Source organism: Mobula birostris, chromosome 12 (genome assembly GCF_030028105.1).
Source record: "Mobula birostris isolate sMobBir1 chromosome 12, sMobBir1.hap1, whole genome shotgun sequence".
Classification (NCBI taxonomy): Eukaryota; Metazoa; Chordata; class Chondrichthyes; order Myliobatiformes; family Myliobatidae; genus Mobula; species Mobula birostris.
In genome coordinates, this window is record NC_092381.1 from 117,537,565 (window position 1) to 117,545,064 (window position 7,500).

Genomic DNA, 7,500 nt, shown 5'->3' on the forward strand with positions numbered 1-7,500 from the left:
TGGAACTCCCGGCCGGCAGTGGCCGGCAAATCCGACCCGCATCCGGACTTCCGAGCCAGACTTGGTTAACGAATTGCACCTGGGTAACCAAAACTCCCTGGACCACCCGATCTCCGGACACATGGTTCAAGCTCACACACCCACACACCCACCCACCCACCCACCCACCGCGCGGGCCCCGTGCGCCGTAGTATTGGAAGAGGTGGGCTGCGCCAGCTGGTTTTTTTTATCGAATTGTCAGGGTCCGGTCGGGTTAAGGATTTGACAGGGCCAGCTTGACGAAATTCAGTGAAGCGCGGGTATTCGGCGGGAGTAACTATGACTTAAGGCGGGGGGCCCATGGGCCAGCAAGGAGTTTCTGGTGAACATCGGCCGGGACATTTTGACGGCGTGGCAAGAACTAGTTGTTATTGAGGGCGAAGGGTTTGTCCTCAGCGGGTTGATTGTCGAATTGTCGGGACTGCCGGGCCGGTTAGCGATTTGCCCGGCCGGCTTGGTTAACCATTTGCCCGAGCCGGGTTGGTTACCGAATTGTCAGGGTTGGGCTTGGTTAACCATTTGCCCGAGCCGGGTTGGTTAATGAATTGCCATGGCCGGGTTGATTAACGCATTGTCAGGGTTGGGCTTGGTTAACGATTTGCCCGAGCAGGGTGGGTGAACGCATTGTCAGGAGCGTGCGCGGTTGGTTCACGAAACTGCCTGTTCCGGGTTTCTAGAGCGTTGTCAGGCCCGGCCGGCCGGGTTAGCAGGTTGCCAGACCCAACTTGACGAAATTCAGTGCGGCGCGGGTAAACGGCGGGAGTAACTATGACTCTCTTAAGGTAAGGAGGGGGGCCCATGGGCCAGCAAGGAGTTTCTGATGAACATCGGCCGGGACATTTTGACGGCGGGGCAAGAACTAGTTGTTATTGAGGGCGAAGGGTTTGTCCTCAGCTGGTTGATTGTCGAATAGTCGGGGCTGCCGGGCCGGTTACCGATTTGCCCGGCCGGCTTGGTTAACCATTTGCCCGGGCCGGGTTGGTTGGCGAATTGTCAGGTTTGGGCTTGGTTAACCATTTGCCCGGGCCGGGTTGGTTAGCGAATTGTCATGGTTGGGTTGGTTACCGAATTGTCGGGTTTGGGCTTGGTTAACGATTTGCCCGAGCAGGGTGGGTGAACACATTGTCAGGAGCGTGCGCAGTTGGTTCACGAAACTGCCTGTTCCGGGTTTCTAGAGCATTGTCAGGCCCGGCCGGCCGGGTTAGCGCCTTGCCAGACCCAACTTGACGAAATTCAGTGCAGCGCGGGTAATCGGCGGGAGTAACTATGACTCTCTTAAGGTAAGGAGGGGGGGCCCATGGGCCAGCAAGGAGTTTCTGATGAACATCGGCCGGGACATTTTGACGGCGGGGCAAGACGTAGTTGTTATTGAGGGTGAAGGGTTTGTCCTCAGCTGGTTGATTGTCGAATGGTCGGGGCTGCCGGGCCGGTTACCGATTTGCCCGGCCGGCTTGATCAACCATTTGCCCGAGCCGGGTTGGTTACCGAATTGTCAGGGTTGGGCTTGGTTAACCATTTGTCCGAGCCGGGTTGGTTAATGAATTGCCATGCCCGGGTTGGTTAACGCAGTTTCAGGGTTGGGCTTGATTAACGATTTGCCCGAGCAGGGTTGGCTAACGCATTGTCAGGAGCGTGCGCGGTTGGTTCACGAAACTGCCTGTTCCGGGTTTCTAGAGCGTTGTCAGGCCCGGCCGGCCGGGTTAGCGGGTTGCCAGACCCAACTTGACGAAATTCAGTGCGGCGCGGGTAAACGGCGGGAGTAACTATGACTCTCTTAAGGTAAGGAGGGGGGCCCATGGGCCAGCAAGGAGTTTCTGATGAACATCGGCCGGGACATTTTGACGGCGGGGCAAGAACTAGTTGTTATTGAGGGCGAAGGGTTTGTCCTCAGCTGGTTGATTGTCGAATAGTCGGGGCTGCCGGGCCGGTTACCGATTTGCCCGGCCGGCTTGGTTAACCATTTGCCCGGGCCGGGTTGGTTGGCGAATTGTCAGGTTTGGGCTTGGTTAACCATTTGCCCGGGCCGGGTTGGTTAGCGAATTGTCATGGTTGGGTTGGTTACCGAATTGTCGGGTTTGGGCTTGGTTAACGATTTGCCCGAGCAGGGTGGGTGAACACATTGTCAGGAGCGTGCGCAGTTGGTTCACGAAACTGCCTGTTCCGGGTTTCTAGAGCATTGTCAGGCCCGGCCGGCCGGGTTAGCGCCTTGCCAGACCCAACTTGACGAAATTCAGTGCAGCGCGGGTAATCGGCGGGAGTAACTATGACTCTCTTAAGGTAAGGAGGGGGGGCCCATGGGCCAGCAAGGAGTTTCTGATGAACATCGGCCGGGACATTTTGACGGCGGGGCAAGACGTAGTTGTTATTGAGGGTGAAGGGTTTGTCCTCAGCTGGTTGATTGTCGAATAGTCGGGGCTGCCGGGCCGGTTACCGATTTGCCCGGCCGGCTTGGTTAACCATTTGCCCGGGCCGGGTTGGTTAACGAATTGTCAGGTTTGGGCTTGGTTAACCATTTGCCCGGGCCGGGTTGGTTAGCGAATTGTCATGGTTGGGTTGGTTACCGAATTGTCGGGTTTGGGCTTGGTTAACGATTTGCCCGAGCAGGGTGGGTGAACACATTGTCAGGAGCGTGCGCGGTTGGTTCACGAAACTGCCTGTTCCGGGTTTCTAGAGCATTGTCAGGCCCGGCCGGCCGGGTTAGCGGCTTGCCAGACCCAACTTGACGAAATTCAGTGCAGCGCGGGTAATCGGCGGGAGTAACTATGACCCATGGGCCAGCAAGGAGTTTCTGATGAACATCGGCCGGGACATTTTGACGGCGGGGCAAGACGTAGTTGTTATTGAGGGTGAAGGGTTTGTCCTCAGCTGGTTGATTGTCGAATAGTCGGGGCTGCCGGGCCGGTTACCGATTTGCCCGGCCGGCTTGGTTAACCATTTGCCCGGGCCGGGTTGGTTAACGAATTGTCAGGGTTGTGCTTGGTTAACCATTTGCCCGAGCAGGGTGGGTGAACGCATTGTCAGGAGCGTGCGCGGTTGGTTCACGAAACTGCCTGTTCCGGGTTTCTAGAGCGTTGTCAGGCCCGGCCGGCCGGGTTAGCGGGTTGCCAGACCCAACTTGACGAAATTCAGTGCGGCGCGGGTAAACGGCGGGAGTAACTATGACTCTCTTAAGGTAAGGAGGGGGGCCCATGGGCCAGCAAGGAGTTTCTGATGAACATCGGCCGGGACATTTTGACGGCGGGGCAAGAACTAGTTGTTATTGAGGGCGAAGGGTTTGTCCTCAGCTGGTTGATTGTCGAATTGTCGGGACTGCCGGGCCGGTCAACGATTTGCCCGGCCGGCTTGGTTAACCATTTGCCCGAGCCGGGTTGGTTAATGAATTGCCATGGCCGGGTTGGTTAACGCAGTTTCAGGGTTGGGCTTGGTTAACGACTTGACCGTGCAGGGTTGGTTAACGCCTTGTCAGGAGCGTGCGCGGTTGGTTCACGAAACTGCCTGTTCCGGGTTTCTAGAGCATTGTCAGGCCCGGCCGGCCGGGTTAGCGGCTTGCCAGACCCAACTTGACGAAATTCAGTGCAGCGCGGGTAATCGGCGGGAGTAACTATGACTCTCTTAAGGTTAAGGAGGAGGGCCCATGGGCCAGCAAGGAGTTTCTGATGAACATCGGCCGGGACATTTTGACGGCGGGGCAAGAACTAGTTGTTATTGAGGGCGAAGGGTTTGTCCTCAGCTGGTTGATTGTCGAATCGTCGGGACTGCCGGGCCGGTCAACGATTTGCCCGGCCGGCTTGGTTAACCATTTGCCCGAGCCGGGTTGGTTAATGAATTGCCATGGCCGGGTTGATTAACGCATTGTCAGGGTTGGGCTTGGTTAACGATTTGCCCGAGCAGGGTGGGTGAACGCATTGTCAGGAGCGTGCGCGGTTGGTTCACGAAACTGCCTGTTCCGGGTTTCTAGAGCGTTGTCAGGCCCGGCCGGCCGGGTTAGCGGCTTGCCAGACCCAACTTGACGAAATTCAGTGCGGCGCGGGTAAACGGCGGGAGTAACTATGACTCTCTTAAGGTGTAAGGAGGGGGGCCCATGGGCCAGCAAGGAGTTTCTGATGAACATCGGCCGGGACATTTTGACGGCGGGGCAAGAACTAGTTGTTATTGAGGGCGAAGGGTTTGTCCTCAGCGGGTTGATTGTCGAATTGTCGGGACTGCCGGGCCGGTTAGCGATTTGCCCGGCCGGCTTGGTTAACCATTTGCCCGAGCCGGGTTGGTTACCGAATTGTCTGGGTTGGGCTTGGTTAACCATTTGTCCGAGCCGGGTTGGTTAATGAATTGCCATGGCCGGGTTGGTTAACGCAGTTTCAGGGTTGGGCTTGATTAACGATTTGCCCGAGCAGGGTTGGCTAACGCATTGTCAGGAGCGTGCGCGGTTGGTTCACGAAACTGCCTGTTCCGGGTTTCTAGAGCGTTGTCAGGCCCGGCCGGCCGGGTTAGCGGCTTGCCAGACCCAACTTGACGAAATTCAGTGCGGCGCGGGTAAACAGCGGGAGTAACTATGACTCTCTTAAGGTAAGGAGGGGGGCCCATGGGCCAGCAAGGAGTTTCTGATGAACATCGGCCGGGACATTTTGACGGCGGGGCAAGAACTAGTTGTTATTGAGGGCGAAGGGTTTGTCCTCAGCTGGTTGATTGTCGAATCGTCGGGACTGCCGGGCCGGTCAACGATTTGCCCGGCCGGCTTGGTTAACCATTTGCCCGAGCCGGGTTGGTTACCGAATTGTCTGGGTTGGGCTTGGTTAACCATTTGTCCGAGCCGGGTTGGTTAATGAATTGCCATGGCCGGGTTGGTTAACGCAGTTTCAGGGTTGGGCTTGATTAACGATTTGCCCGAGCAGGGTTGGCTAACGCATTGTCAGGAGCGTGCGCGGTTGGTTCACGAAACTGCCTGTTCCGGGTTTCTAGAGCGTTGTCAGGCCCGGCCGGCCGGGTTAGCGGCTTGCCAGACCCAACTTGACGAAATTCAGTGCAGCGCGGGTAATCGGCGGGAGTAACTATGACTCTCTTAAGGTTAAGGAGGGGGGCCCATGGGCCAGCAAGGAGTTTCTGATGAACATCGGCCGTGACTTTTTGACGGCGGGGCAAGGACTAGTTGTTATTGAGGGCGAAGGGTTTGTCCTCAGCTGGTTGATTGTCGAATCGTCGGGACTGCCGGGCCGGTCAACGATTTGCCCGGCCGGCTTGGTTAACCATTTGCCCGAGCCGGGTTGGTTAATGAATTGCCATGGCCGGGTTGATTAACGCATTGTCAGGGTTGGGCTTGGTTAACGATTTGCCCGAGCAGGGTGGGTGAACGCATTGTCAGGAGCGTGCGCGGTTGGTTCACGAAACTGCCTGTTCCGGGTTTCTAGAGCGTTGTCAGGCCCGGCCGGCCGGGTTAGCGGCTTGCCAGACCCAACTTGACGAAATTCAGTGCGGCGCGGGTAAACGGCGGGAGTAACTATGACTCTCTTAAGGTAAGGAGGGGGGGCCCATGGGCCAGCAAGGAGTTTCTGATGAACATCGGCCGGGACATTTTGACGGCGGGGCAAGAACTAGTTGTTATTGAGGGCGAAGGGTTTGTCCTCAGCTGGTTGATTGTCGAATTGTCGGGACTGCCGGGCCGGTTAACGATTTGCCCGGCCGGCTTGGTTAACCATTTGCCCGAGCCGGGTTGTTTAGCGAATTGCCATGTATGGGTTGGTTAACGAATTGTCGGGTTTGGGCTTGGTTAACGACTTGACCGTGCAGGGTTGGTTAACGAATTGTCGGGGTTGGGCTTGGTTAACGATTTGCCCGAGTAGGGTTGGTTAGCGAATTGTCCGGGTCAGACTGGTTAACGAATTGGCATGTCCGAGTAGGTTAACGAATTGCCAGAGCCAGCTTGGTTAACGAATTGTCCGGCTGGGTTGGTGCACTCATTGCCAGGACAGGGTTGTTTAATGAATTGTCCGTTCCCAGTTGGTTCACGAATTGGCAAGGCCAGGGTGGTTAAGGAATTGTCCGGGCCAGGTTGGTTAACGAATTGCCCGTCCTGGCTGGTTAACGAATTGTCAGGGTCAGGTTGGTTAACGAATTGCCATGGCCGGGTAGGTTAACGAATTGCCAGAGCCAGCTTGGTTAACGAATTGTCCGGCCGGGTTGGTTAACGAATTGTCCGTTCCCAGTTGGTTCACGAATTGGCAAGGACAGGGTGGTTAACGAATTGTCCGGCCGGGTTGGTGCACTCATTGCCAGGACAGGGTTGGTTACCGAATTGTCCGTTCCCAGTTGGTTCACGAATTGGAAAACCAGGGTGGTTAAAGTATTGTCCGGGCCTGGTTGGTTAACGAATTGCCCGTCCTGGTTGGTTAACGAATTGTCCGGGTCAGGTTGGTTAACGAATTGCCAGGGTCTGGTTGGTTACCGAATTGTCCGGCCGGGTTGGTGCACTCATTGCCAGGACAGGGTTGGTTGACGAATTGCCCGTCCTGGTTGGTTAACGAATTGCCAGGGTCTGGTTGGTTACCGAATTGTCCGGCCGGGTTGGTGCACTCATTGCCAGGACAGGGTTGGTTAACGAATTGTCAGGGTCAGGTTGGTTAACGAATTGCCAGAGCCAGCTTGGTTAACGAATTGTCCGGCCGGGTTGGTTAACGAATTGTCCCGGCCAGGTTGGTTAACGAATTGCCAGAGCCAGCTTGGTTAACGAATTGTCCGGCCGGGTTGGTGCACTCCTTGCCAGGACAAGGTTGGTTAACGAATTGCCCGGTTCCGAATGGTTAACGAATTGCCCGGTCCCGGTCGGTTCACGAATTGCCCGCCCGCTGATTGTTAACTTTTCGCACCGGCGGGGGATGGCTTGGGTAACGAGCCTCCAAGATCTGTCGGTTAACCATTTGCCCGGTGGCAATTCGTTAACCAAGTCCGCTCCGGAAGTCTGGATGGGGGTCGGATTTGCCGGCCGAGGCCGACCCGGAGTTCCAGAGGCTCGGCCGCCGGGGTCAGATTCGGCCGCCCCTTTGACACATGCAATTTCTGTACGGGGGCATTGGCGGGGTTCCTGCAGATATATAGGGAGGCCGTTTTCACGAGTTGTTGAAGTATTCGGTAGATGGCACCGGCCTCCCCAATTGGTTAACCCGGGCCACGCGGCAGCTTTTCCGCACGATTCCGAAGATTGCCGGTATGGATTTTCGGACAAATACCCAATCGCGGAAGTCTGTCAGCGGGACCTATTCGCAGGCCCATGCCGGCCGAGGGGCGGCATTTTCCGTATGACTACCGGTGCTCCGGCCGCCGAATGGAAACCTTGCCCGAATGAATTTCTGACAAAGTCCCGAGGCGGGAGCCAGTAAGGGGACGTATTCGGCGGGCCGTGCCGGCCGAGCGGCGGCATTTTCGGAGGGACAACCGCAGGTCCCGCCGTCGATCCGAGACCTTGGCTGAAGA